The 14614-nt window shown below is 38.2% G+C and overlaps 1 protein-coding gene across 5 annotated transcripts in view; it reads right to left on the bottom strand.

The window, feature by feature from the left end:
• The window catches only part of SEMA5A (semaphorin 5A), a 315764-nt gene that overhangs the window by 296274 nt on the left and 4876 nt on the right, over positions 1 to 14614 (bottom strand). For 3 of the 5 annotated variants that reach the window (XM_039714857.1, XM_039714856.1, XM_039714855.1), the window contains one exon: positions 821 to 896. The exons of the other annotated variants lie outside the window; for them this stretch is intronic. The gene's annotated coding sequence lies outside the window, so the exon portion shown is untranslated. The remainder of the gene's footprint in view (positions 1 to 820; positions 897 to 14614) is intronic. 5 annotated transcript variants of the gene reach the window in all.

Raw genomic sequence — 14614 nt, 5'->3', positions numbered from 1 at the left:
TTGTCACCACTCCCAATTTTCACATGTACTCCAAAACATGGGAGAACTTACAGTACCTAGACTGTCCAAGTCGATATGAAACAACTGTAACCATCCAAGTTACTTTTTACCTTATTTCTAACATTCTCATACATTAATTTACTAAGCCCTCTGTTGTACTTAATATGCAAAGAAACTTGCAAGGTTCTAATTAAAAATACTCACATATTTCCAGCAAGATGTATCTGTGTGTAGCTTTAGTTCCAAATACAAAGTGAAATATAAGAGAAATATGTTGACTTGCTAATGTATTAAAAAAGAGTTAACATTTTTACAGTATGCTTCCTTTTTAGCTTTTAAGCTTTGTGTCCTACTTTCTGGTCTATTAAAAGATTTCTTTGCTTTTTAATTTAAATTATCTTCTCTTTACCCTTTCTTCATTTCTTAGTTGACAGGATATTATTACTCCTCATGGAGAATGCTCTTCAATACATAAGACTACTTTAAAGCTGCACTTAATTATTCTCACGCATTTCCTCACCTGAAGCAGTTGCAATGCTATCTATCCTGTTCTTTCAAAGGAGCTGCAAACATAAATCAAACCTAAAGAATCAAAACCAGAGCATTAATTGTTACTGTAAAACTGAACTGAGCTATGCAAGGAAGCTACAGATACTGAAACCTAGAAATCTGAAGTCAGCATGAATGGATCTCTGTGTCAGTTCCACTACAACTTTCTTATTTGACCTCTGCAAAACATCCCTTAGTTTAATGCAAAGGAGAAAGTAGAAAAGGCACACGGATTTTTTTGTAGAGATTTCTTTGTTAAAGCTGTTCTTACCGCTGGCACATGCAGCTTCTTATAGTTTCATCTTGAATGATGTCTTCTCAGATAAAAATCTTCTCCAGTCTGTAACCTGTCCACAAAAGTTGAGAAATTTCATTGTTTTCAATTATGTTTTGTAGAAAGTGGGCAAGGGTGATCTGACAGCACCGAGATAACAGAAGAGTGTTTAGAAGTCAATAAATGTTGTTAATGATTTCTATGTCTGATAGCTAAAATTGCAATTTTAGCTTCCTAACAGAGTCGGGAGGCTGCAAAGAACTCAGTAAGGCACCAGATAAAGGAAAAAAGCCCCCTACTGCTCAGTCAATAACCACTCTGAAATTATAAAAGCAGAAAGACATGCCATTTTCTGAAGACAGTCCAGGTGTTAATCATACAAGGAAATAGCTTTAGGCATAACTTGCTCTTCTCTCTCTCATCATTTTTCTTTTTAAAATAAAAGCTTGTTTTTCTCCCAGCAGTGTTTACATACAGCAAAGGCAGTGAGTTCTTAAAACATCTCACATTTCAAATGTCATTCAAGATGTTTGTCAATCTGTCCTAAAATGTCATATCATAAAGAACTAGTCACATTTTCTACTCCCATGCAAGTCTCTAGTTGTCACCTAAACAAGATGAGAACTTCCTTCCCCACATCTAAAGCATCTTTGTCTAAAATTAGTATAGAAACTCACAACAATATGGGAATAATTTATTTCTGTGAAGCTTAAATCCTTTTTTTAGAAAGAGATGAACCATCTAGGCCACAGATGTGGTTGTTCAGAGAGATTAATCAAAAATGCTTTGCCCGCACAGGGTGCGTTTATTGAGAAGCACAGAAGCTGAGGGGGAAGAGGAGCCCATGAATAAGCTCAGCCTTCAAGTTTTCTTTTCTCTAGTGCCCATCTAGGCCAGTCCAACTGTTGTAGTTGAAATAAGCATTAAAATGGTCATTTTCAGGGAAGAGGCAAAAGGTGCTGTTGCCTTTTTTTTTCCCCTAAGTCTTAGAACAGAAGAATTTAGAACAATTTTGGTTTCTCCAGTCTTTCTTTTTATAAAATTCTGGTTATCTTAAATATGTTTTTCAACTGTTCACGTTGCTGTCCAGGCTAACACTAGAATGGCATTGGATTATTTTCTTTATCACAACATTAGAAGCTATTAGTGCTCATTTTTAAAATTATTTTTAAAGTAAGTTCAATGAACTTGGGTATAACTGACCTATTTACCCATACAACACCTTCCACCAAAGCAGTCTGAACTCCTTTACAAAAGGTTTTACAGGCTTGTACATATTAGCTTCTTCCTTAGACAGGAGAAAGGCATTATAGGCCCACATTTTTTTAAGTCTGTTATTTTTGTGCCTTTATAATAGGTGTCATGCTAAGACAATAACTACAACTTCATTAGATCTCATGACACAGCTTTCAGCTTTCCCAAAATTCATCCCGTACCGAATACTTTCTTAGAAGGTTCATTCTGGTGCTTGTATTTACCCACATACATCAATTTCACTTGGACAGTAAACCAGATCCACAGAACTCATTTCTGCTTCTAGCTAATGCTCTAAGTTTCACTGTGGTTGCTGCCCTTGTAACACCCTTCACTTTCATGGCTGTAACATTTGTTCCTCCAAGACGCAAATAAGAAACAGAGATCCTTGCACAGCACCACAGCACACTACAGACCCATTAATGCCAGGTTTATTTCGGTGGGAAAAAGCTTATTTTTCTTCCTGATTTTTTTTTTTTTTACTTATTGTTTCTACAATAGCAAAGACTTATAATTAAAAAAGCAAACTTGCTTAGGCCACGGGGTTACTGAGCACTTCCATAAAGACATGATGCATTTGCAATCACTTAAAATTACCTTTATTAAACATTTTATATGTGCAGGGGTTTTCCCTGTCAGTTTTTTTAAAGCACAAGTACTGCTCAATCTTGTCACTGTTTTGAAGCCTGCCATTAGTCTACTATGGCAAATAAGCAGAATAAGCTTCTGCTATTAATCTTTGAAGAAATCACACTTCTGCCTTACCCATTGTACTTGTTGTGTCCCCTTCAGTACACATGAATGGCTTTCTCTTCACTCTAGTCATGAATATTACACCTAAAAATCCAGCCTCTTCATCCCAGCATTACCTAAACTCTTACAAGTGAAAGTAACGAAAATATCAGACATCATCTAAATTAAAAATGAATAATTTCTTTTATCACCCAAGAAACTGTTGGAATACTCACAAGTATTCAATATGACAAGGAATTGCTGTAAAAAGAAACTGTGACCAAAGCAATAAAGATCTGCAGATGAATCTGAAAATGTGAAGCAGCAGTCTCTCACCTTAGTGATCGTGTTAGAAAGTCAGAAGTCTATTTATTACCTCCAAACCATTAAGTAATACTCTCTGAATAAAAAAATGATGATTGCACATAGTTAAAATATAAAAAATAAAGGAAACCATCTCCTTCCTAGGTGTTTGTCCTCTATGAGAATATTTACATAGACACAGAGTTCTGTCGTCTCTCTCCCACACCCTGCCCACACACATACAGTCATCTATAGAGAGTGTGAGAAACATATGCTCGTTTCCCTATCTGAAAACAAACACAATAACTAACACCTGTACTCAGTAATTATGTCATAAGAAAATTCTATCTTATTTCTACAAGTCATTCCAGAGGCTTTTAAAGAAACCTGCTGCCCACAGTTATTAAAAATCCTGTGTCCTGCTATTTTTCCAGAAACAGGAAGAAGAGAGCAGAATAATGGAAAGAAAAGGTCAGTACAGACTTTCCCCATATGACACTCATCAGAACCTACTGTAATTTGCATAAATATTCAAGTAATTAATCAAACCATAATACCCGAGCTCTGTTTCTCCTCAAGCTTTACATTCCCCTAATGCACGGATAGAACTTTTCTTCAAGCTTATTTGGCCAAACTCTATTAGAATGCTACAAGCAAAAGAGAATAACGTGAAATAAATCAGACTCAAACCTGCCAACTGGCTGTGTGTTTATATGTATTATCAGAAAGAAGTCAGGATCTCCTAATACTCCCAGCTGCAGTCAGCTGGAATTGTGCCACTGACTTCCATTCACGCAGAACCATGACACTAAACATCTCTGGCTAAGGCTTTGTTTTAATTCCTATGAAACACGGTTCACATTTTGACGCCATATAAAGAACCACAGTTATAACAGTAAGGTAGCCTTGCATAAAACCATAAAATATTTAAAATAAGTATGTTGAGACCTGCTTGAATAACAGAGGGTGCTGAATACAATTTAGTGCTTGTGACCACCTGCAGTACTATATCCAGGATACAATGCTAAATTTAGATTTCTGGATGAATGCCCACTGTAGGATATGCTATTTTTACTAAGTTCTGACATGTCTGTCCAATGGCACATCTCCATTTCTGAAGTGGTACTGAAAGGCTATTAAAGCTTCCAGTTACCACTTGACTCAAAACTGCAAATTACAAGTATTTTCACCAAACTGTTCTTCACTTTACACAATAGAATGTACAAATAAAACCAAAACAAATACTTAAAAGCAGTACAACTAAGAAAGGCCTCCCTCCCCCTGAACCCTCTCATCAAAACACAAAATAATCAAATTTTAATATATTATTGCGATTTTCATTTCAAGGCACAGGAAAGAGATACAGAAGTAGCCTTTTCCTTCTAGGCAGGCTCTCCCACATGTCAAAATAGAACCAAAAATGAAACAAAAAACCCACACTGACACATATATTACTGTATTTCACATAAAAACTGATTTTGGAGGCCACCACTCATCAAGTTTCAATTAGACCTGTAAACCATGAAGTACATTGAAAAAATCCAGATATACATATGATTTGGGTTTTTTTTTTACATATGAATACAGAGATTTTTCCCAAGGAGGTATTTTTAACGAGGTTAGAGGGTCAGCAATTTTGGAATGAGCTTTAGCAGTTTAAGATTTCTGTCTTTCCACTCACAAGTGCTTCTTCCCTCTCCTGCCATTTTTCAACAGGAAGAGTAAGAGTGTTCTGAGATATCTTCCATTATGACAGATTTAATACATATTTAATAATAGAGACTTAAATATGGGCATGGTATTTGGCATGCATCCTGAAGCAAACCATAAGACATGTCTGCCACTCTCCAGTGAGGACAACACAGCTCTCAGGGAGAAATGTCAGCCAGAAACAGTTACATGAAGCATAAAAACCCCTGAGAATGAAATGGTCTTTATTTATTAAATCAAATGCAAATCTTTCATTCTAATACTTCTGATCTGGTTTTGTGGATTTTCTCAGGTATACTTAATTAAACCCACTCATCAACACCAACTTTGCTCAAAAGAGCAATTAATGAATATGGCACAGAAGCAGCTTAGCCCTGGAGGAGTCTCTGACATTTGTTTGTAGTGAAGACTGTTCATTAATTGCTCCCCTCATTCTAAGCCTCTAAATGATATTTTTGACACGATACTACAAGTCATTGTGACTTATTTCTCAAGCTAGCAACATCTGCACTATGTTAGGTTAATAAAACTACGTTTGAAAGGTTTTCAAGAAGATATTTAAAGACACAGGGGAAAAAAGGAAAGTCTGGATGTGCTGACAGTGGAATAAAGAAGCTGTATTGAATTTTTTACTATTATCTCGGAGTACACTTTGTATTACAGATAATTTAAGCAAATATTTTGTGTTCCATATTCTCATCAATAAACAGAACCCAGGCAGAAGTCCACCATAATTATTTTCCAACCTATTTCAACTGTGTTCCCACACGAAACTAAGCATTAATACTTCATATGATCTTCTGATGATCATAAGTTCTCAGACAAATTAAAATATTGGCTTTTTGATTACTTTAGTAAAAAAAATTACATTTTTATTTTTTCAGAAATAAAAGGTGGAGAGTAAAGAGTCTGGGTTATGAAGTAGCCACACTAAACCAAAGACCTCTGTCCAAGATATAAAACCACGTTGTTACCATTTCACACTGAGTGCAAGCTTTAATGTATGGGATGGTTTTGCTGATCTCTTTTGGGTTCCACAAACCGATGCATTTTATAAGTTTGAAAAATTAACTTGTTTATTTCCAAAACACATATATAGGCTCATATCATCCACATTAAACTTCTACTGCAAAGCAGATAATAATTCACAAAAGAAACACAAAACAAATAAAAAACAAGGTACGTGGAAGTTCATACCTGAAGAACAGCTAAAAGTCCTGTAGATCCACAGACCTTCAACATGCAAAGGAGAACACTGTCCACCCTCAGAGCTGGTGACATTACTTCAATTAGTCTGACCCAGTTTTCCAACTTGGAATTTGGCTTCTGTAGTTCCTATTATATAGCAACTCCTCCTGCCTACCAATTATTGACATTAACACAGCCATCAAGTTTCACACAGTGAAAACGTGTGTGAGAAACTTCGCGTTAGCATTCATTAGCTAATTGTATACCTCTAAGCACTTAAGAAAAGCAATGCAGCAGCAGTGGATATGGTTAGCCGGCACCTTGGTTTTTGATCTAGTCCAAAAGGAGTCTGATGCTGTAGCAGTCAGGGTGAGACTAAGAGGGTGACACCATGCCCCCAGTGGGGTGCCAGGTGAGTAGTGCTGGAGAGAAGGGAGAAAGGCTTTCACAGTTTTGCAGTTGCCCATCTACCAGCTCCTACCTTATTGTTCCTATGGCACACAGGCTCTGAAGCCTTTCCTATGAAGCTTTCTATTCCCACTCACTCAAAACATCCTATCTCATCTGTTATTTCTACCAGCTGTTTCTCCCCTCTTGCCCACCACCTACAGCATTATCTTTGCTCCTTGAAAAAAAACCGCCCACCTACACACCAGCAGCTGCCCTTCTCTGTCCTGAGCTTGAGGACACAGAGCAGCAGGAAAAAAGTCTGACAGCTCTGCGAGTGCCAGCAGGCTCCTGCCAGCCCAAGCCCCCTGCTAGCTCAGAGTTCAGTGACAGCAATACACTCAGCCTGGGCTATGGGAATGCAGGAAAGGTGACCTGCATGTCTTGGATGTGATAGCACTAACAGGACACTTGGCAACCTCCTGATGGCAAGCTTCAGCTTACTCACAGACACAACTTCCCCTGCTGGGACACCATCTTGGCTGACTCACTGCAGAGTGAAAGCAGAGAAGAGTAATGCCACCCACAAAATTCACGACAGGTTCTTACCATTGATGGATTAGGCAGAGACAGATCAGCCAACCACACCAGCACTGCTACAGAGCTATTTGTGCATTAATACATTTACACACATTTAATCCAGAAGCAGAATGCAGGAGTGCCCCAGCCTGCCTTACACCTTAGGCATTGTCCTGCACAGCACAGATATAGATGTAGAAGAACTGAGTCAAATTACTAAACAGTAAAGCAAGGGGCGTTCTGATTTGGCTTTGTCTTTAAATGTGCACACAGCCAAAAGGAACTCAACAGAGCATAGGAGCTCATTTTATTAGCATTGCTAATCTAAAATGAAGATAACAAACAGTATAGAACTTTTATTTTCAATTTTTTTTCTTTTGTTAATGAAGTAGTGCTAAATGTCACCCCTCAATATTCCACCCCTCTTCATTAACATTAAGCAAGCTAACAATTAAGAGCCCCACAAATGCAGCATATTACTGCACATTATCTGAATTACCATACTAGGACCAACTGATTCCACTTTCAGAACTACAGCTGCAGTATAAGGCAGCAGAACCTGAAGAATTTAGAAATTTTAAACATGACAACTGCACTTAAATCTCACAGAACACATTCAATCACAGTCTGTAATAAGAGCATGGCAAGATATACCATCAAATCGGAGGCAACTTATGGAGAAACATTTGCACTTACAAAGTGTATATCAGCTTTCAGAAAAGCATATGAAAACCTCAAATGTCTGTGTACATTAGCATAGTCTAATTAGCCTGTCCATGTTTCTGATTCATCTAAATTAACATCACGTCATAATTTACAAAAATTCTTCTGATTCAATCATATTTTCTGAATCCAGTTAAATCACTTAACCACATCTGCCTTTAAAAGATCCCACTAATCATGAAAGATTAATTCAAATGACATTTCTTTTATTAACTTTTTTTTACTCTCCAGCAAAGGTTGCTGCATTTATCCCTTCAGTCCAGCTTGCCAGAATAAAGTTAAGAAGCTTATGAATTTTGGATATTACACAATCAATATTTGATACCAATATTTCTTTTTTCGTCAAAGATATGAGCTCTTCAGAGCTCAAAATAGAACTGTCAACTATCAGAACAGTGTCCTGATCTCTGTTTCAATTCACTTTGTCTTCAGAACCATCGTGTGCACTAACAACTGTACTGAAGCTGGTAAATTCTTCCCAGCAGAAAGGCCTCTCTGTCCTTCCACTGTTACTTTGTGGGATACTACAGCAGCAATTTGACTATACAAATGAAGAGATTATTATCTATTATCTAGCCTGTGCCACTGCTTGACAAACTAGAATGGACTGCAAAACTGTGGCATGTGTGTAGAGAGGGGAAAAAAAGTCCTACCCCCAAGCAAGCACCCCTACAAATATGTGGAAGAACTGTAAGATGAGTTTAATTTTGATCATTCATAGAGTAAACCAGGAAGCATTTATAAATTATGTTTGCAAGGAGTTCTTTAGAAAATTACAAGTGTCAAAGATATATTTTACTATTAACATGAATCCTTTAAATTATAGATATGTTTTACCGTAAGGAGGGAACACTGCTATGAACCAGTTATCTAGCTGGAATCATTTTGGTCACTGAGCCCCATCCAACAATTTCTACACAGAAATTACTGCTCAAATGAGTTCTGTCCAGCACATTGTTAATTTCATTCATATACATTTGTCACACATCACTAAAGCAACTATCAACACTGTAGTTTCACTTCAGAAATGTGTTATACTTCCTTTTCCTTTGATAAGTCAGAACCTTGAGCCAATGGAACATGTGACCTACAGGTTACATGCAGCTGCCCATAACAGAAATGCCAGAGGAAGGCATTTCTGCCTTAGACAGACACCAGAATCATTAAACCATGGAATGATTAGGTTTGGAAGAGACTTTAAAGATCAAAGAATCATTAAGATTGGAAAAGACCTCCAAGGTCACTTACTCCAGCCTTTGATGGAACACCCCCTTGTCCACTAAACACAGCACTAAGTGCCACATCCAGTCACATCTTGAACACTTTCAGAAACTATGACTCCATCACTTCCCTGGACAGCCCATTCTGATGCTTAACCACCCTTTCAGTAAAGAAATTCTTCCTGATGTCTGACCTGAACCTCCCCTGGCACATCTTGAGGCCATTTCCTCTTGTCCCATTGCTAGTTGCCTGCGACAAAAGGCCAACCTCTACCTTGCTACAACCTCCTTTCAAACAGATCATCTAGTCCCAAACCACCTGCCATGGCTAGAGAACCTTCCACTAGACCAGGTTACTCAGAGCCTCATCCTGACAGGTCTTGAACACCTCCAGGGACTGAGAGTTCACAACCTCTCTGGGCAATCTGGTCCAGTGCCTCGCCACCCTCAGTCACAGTAGAGAATTTCTTCCTAATATCTAATCTAAATCTGCTCTCCTTCAGCTTAAGGCCATTCCCTCTTGTGCTGTCACTACACGTCCTTGCAAAGAGTCCCACTTCAGCTTTCTTGTAGGCCCTTTTTAGGTATTGTGATGTGCCACAAGGTCTCCCCAGAGCCTTCTCCAGGCTGAACAGCTCCAACTCTCTTAGCCCTCACAGGAGAGGTGCTCCAGCTCTGCTCTCCTCTGGACTCATTCCAACAGGTCTGGAAATATTAGAAACTTGGCAAGAGTTAGCAGTAAATCTTTCAGGACTTACTGAAGTAGAACTTAGAGTAAAGAAGGTTTAAAGAAAACATAGTTCACAGATGATATTTAAATAGAGTCTACAAAATCTTTTCTATATGGCTGCAAGTATGAAAATATTATTGCCATAAGTATGAGAAGTATCTTACCATTTCAATGAGTCTGAATATTGACTTGCATCCTTCACTTCCCATGCTAGGCTACAGTGGAATGCACTAGTAGTGATCTTGCCAGAAAAAACCGATTCCATCCACAGATGCCTTGGGACAAGGATGCTATACTTCCATTCATTTTTGAGCACCTGGGTATACCCCCCAGAAAAAATGGATAATGGAAAATTGATGCAACAACTTTCTCTGTTAATGAGTTCGTGGGACCAACATGCAAGGGTTGTCCAGAAAAATTGGATTCATTACCCAGTGTGTAACAAGCCAATAATTACACACTCAGGGGAGATATTGCTTATTTATTTCAGAGTTGCACAAGCCTGGGTGCTCAGTGATATTACTCAAATCAAGCATGCCAATCTTCAAAACTTTTTACTATTTATACATTTTAGCAAACAAAGGAATTAGTGTTCATTGGCTACAAGTTGCATAGTTCTCTTACTTATTAGTATTCTGTCTTCTATTGGTAAATGATTCTCTTGCTTCCCATGCTAATTAGTCTCATGCTCAGTGTTTCTCTTCTTTTGAGTCGTAGGGTTTCCTGGGTCAGCAGTCTGTGAGTTGGTGGCCGCAATCTGCCCCTGCCAGAATTACCCTTTACCCAGACAGGGCTGATTTCAGCACAGTTGCTTTGTTAGTTTCTTCATCGTCTTGGGAGTTCTGCCAGATGTCTTCATGGCCCTTAAACTCTGCACTCTGTGTGTTCACTATCAGTGGTACATCCTTCTTCCCAAGCTTTGTTAACCTCCCCCTAGGTCTGAGATCACTGCAGCATGTCCAGCCCTAACCCTTAACAAGGCAATTCTACCAACAAGTAATTTGTTCTTCTAACACCTGGACATCACTTAGAGCTTGCCTGTTAGCTGCTCTCTGTTTCATGGATTACATCTCCCTTCTTCTTTATTAGGCTTTAAACTACAGAAAGATGAATTATCAATGAACATTTTTTCTTAAGAAAATTTTACATATTCCACATGTTGCAACATAAAGACTACAGTTATAAGCCTGCATGCTGTTTAAATGGTGAATCTTGGGAACTACTGTGGCAAAAAGAAGACAAATGAAACATTTCAGAAGAAGAAACCACTAGCTTATATACCAGTCGCCATTGCTAAAACTGAAGAGATTATCTTCTGCTCCTCCCTTTCTCCCTTAGTCAGCTGCCTGGAAGAGCAATTCCAAACTCATTTCAATCACAATATGACACGTAAACCTGAACAATATAATACTCAAATCCTTACCATTCAGTCACAAAAGTAAGGCACTCCACACTACCCTAATGACTTTAGGACAAGTACAACAATTATGGAAGTAAAACCAGCTGCTACTATTAAGCCAAAGGTTGTATTTTTTTTTTTTCTATTCTTAATGTTTTGGAATGAAAGGTGGCATTAAAGTACCTAAAAGGCAACATGAATGATATTCAGGAATAGTCAATTTTTTTCAAAGACTAATCATTCCAATTATCAACTATCTATAGATATTAATGCAAACACAGAAGTACTAGTCTTCAAATGAAGACAGATTTGTAGAAAATAAGTTTTTATGTGGAAGCAAGAACATTCAACACCTGCAAAATTTTAGTCCCCAAATACTCAAGAAGGAGGCAAGGTACCCAGTCATCATAAAGCAACACTTTTCACAATGTAGAAAGGGGCGAGAAAAGACAAGCAATCCACTTCACAAGAAGCAAACTAAAGCTGCTAGTTAAAACCAGAAATCTCTACATCTTCAAGTTTCTTCTGTAATCAGTTCTCTAGACTAGATCTACAGCTACAGATAAGTCTTTGAAGGTGTCAGTGTGTGCACAGAGCTGGGAGCAGGTGCCAACTGCTCTACCTACTTTGCAAGCCGTTTCCAAAATTTTCAGTGTTGGCACTGTTAGAAATTTGTTGGTCTTACAAAAAAGATCAAAGTTGATGAGAGTAGCAGGAAAAAAACCCCAAACCTCTTGTTTAAATTACTTTTTTAAAGGAAATGCTAAATCACAAAAATAAACAAATACATGCAATTATAAATCAGGTCTGGTTTATACAGAATTCATAGTAAATCTGAAAGATAAGACAAGCACATTAATTGTTCCTCACAAACAAATGGAGTTCCCTATATTTCCAGCTAAAGAAGTCTTATATTTCCTCTTATTAAAATATTAGTGATATGCCTCCACAGCAAACTAGTTCTATTTTTAGCCTTCTGGTAAAAAAACAATTACAACACAGCAGCTCTACAAGTGAAGCTGAAGGACAAGCTTTGTCAACAGTCATCCTATAAAAAGAGTAATGTGTCCTTTTCCCAAGGGGCAGATAGCCATTGCCAGCAATGAGTTCATGGGGGTACTCTAAGAAAAATAACATGCTTGCTCAAGTTATTTTAAGAGCACTTTATGATTGTGGGTTTGAGAGAAAAATATAAAGATTCAAGTTAAATATCAGAACTAAGTGTTTACCTCTAGCTCAAGATTATTTTTCTTCAAAATTCAATACTGATCTTGCTGGCCTTCATATTAAATAAATTTGCAAAACAATCTCCCCTGACAGTTATAGATAAGTGAGCAAAAATGGAATTTTCTAATCAAAGCTACTTGCAACCTCACTTAAAGAAAGACAACTGAAGGAAAAAATCAAGTTCCCCCACCCATACCATTAATTTAATTTAAAACAATAGACAACAATGGCAAAAAGAACAGCAATTCAGCTCTAAAGCCCAGATCTCTTTTTGCTGTTGTTAATGGTTACACACTTTTTTTTTTCCTTTTTGTTTTTTTTTTCTCTTTTTTTTGGTAGTAACCAGCAATTAAAGGATGATGCCCAGGCTCCGCTGGGTTACCTTGTATATTAAAGATTTAGCTAATGCTTAGGCAAAGAGTCTGACACTATGAGCTTAGGAAAGCAACAGAAGATAAACTGGAAAATCCAGCAACTTTCTTGGACAATTCAAGAAAGTCTGTAAACTCTGACCAACACTTACAACAGAATTAGATCAGTTAGACAAGACTCTAGAGGCCAGGGTAGCAGCATTTTCAGACTTCTACCCATATGCATCAAGAGAAGTTTTTCCTCCCACAAAGACCAACTTCACCTCTTGTGTGTCTCTAGAACTGCACGCATGAACTCACGCTCCTGGCATGCAAATGTAGAAGGGTTTTGTGGCTTTCTACTATCAATTCCAACAGCATGTATCAGAACCGATTACCATTTTTCAGCAGAATAAGGTCTGGCAGATAAGCTCTGGAAGACTGAACTTCAGTATTTAACAGGTTATTACCCTGCATTTCCCCACTTCTGACACACTCAAGGGCAGTGCAATGAGGCATTCAGGTACCTCACTCCTCAGGAGGCAAGTTTAGACTGCAGGTGAAGACAGTCATATAGCTGTGCCTCAGTCCATTTGCAGCCTCCACAAGAGAGCTTGCTGCCTGTTATAAAGTTGGCATTAAAAAAAGCTGTCTGGATACACTCTAAAACACTGAGGCAAAATCCTCCACATTTCATTGTTATTTGAGGGACCAATCATAATCTTATTCTGCACAAACAATCCTCTTCCTCACCTGACAATAGCGACTGCACACCTGCAGTTACACTGAGACCAGAGCCTGTGGGGCCTTACTGGGATTGGTGGCCATGGGTACTTCAAAGGCAAAGTTCTAAGAGGATCAGTTCCCTAATACTGTTTACACTGGTTCCACTTGAATAGCTACGCTGGCACAACTAAAAGGACCCAGCAGGCAACGGTCTGACACAGTCCCAGAATTTTCAAGGAGGAAAACAAACTACAACAACACTCTCTGATGGCACAGCATCCTCCATCTATATCTGCCTACCCTTGGGAATCACAGCACACCATGGTGCTCAGGTCACAAAGAAAAGTTGTTAACAATGGACAGGAATTAAGGGGGTTCTCTGCTTGGTTGGGTTCTTCTGAAATATTTTATCAAGTGAGAGCCAGGACAGGGTCAGAGAATGAGCACAACAGACAATAATAGTAACAACAACAATAGTACCAACATCATCTTTAGCAACTTCCATGTCAGAGCTACTGATGAGGATCATCGAAGTCATCAGGCTCTTGGCTACCCCAGGCTGACAGACCTTGAAGAGCACTATCAGAAAACTATCCAAAGCTGAAATCCCCTTTTGGCTAAGCTAGGAGTCCCGTTTTGCAGCACTGCGTAATGTAACGCCTGACACTAGTAAAAATTTTGTGTACATACTGTCTCCTAGATATTTCAGTATCATTGCTTAAGTTTAAAAAGCAACAAGGAAAAGCGTGCCCTGGAGCATGAGAAGAGCTAAAATTTGGACTACACACACACAGTTCATATGACAAAAGCTAAGAAAACAATGATATATCACTATTGAAAGTTCAGAATTGAAGAAAGAAATTGAGACCATCAAGAGAAGAGACTATCAGTAACTGAACTCATGTTAAGTAACATAACAGCACAATGACTGTGGATAATTTCTTTCCAGTCTTCAGCTTTGACTATGACTCAGTAAAGAAACCCAAAAACTCTGCCAGACATTTAGAAAGACAAAGCAATACACATAACCTAAACTCCTATAATTGGCAAGGCCAGGAGTTTTTCCTGAAGTGCTTGGCGATTTCACTATCAGACAAGGTCAACAGAAATTGTTTCATCTCATACATTTTCTCCCACAAGAAGGTCATTTCAGCCATGCTTCCAGGGAGCCCTCCAAAACATTTGCCAATGCAAATGTTTGTGGGTTTCCAGTGAAAGAAAGTCACTAAAATGACATGGTAAAAAAACGTGTACAAACAGTGA

This window comes from Passer montanus, unplaced genomic scaffold, assembly GCF_014805655.1.
Source record: "Passer montanus isolate IOZ18808 unplaced genomic scaffold, ASM1480565v1 scaffold31, whole genome shotgun sequence".
NCBI classification, from domain to species: domain Eukaryota; kingdom Metazoa; phylum Chordata; class Aves; order Passeriformes; family Passeridae; genus Passer; species Passer montanus.
The sequence above is the reverse complement of the archived record's forward strand: the minus strand, read 5'-3'. Positions and strand labels throughout refer to the sequence as shown.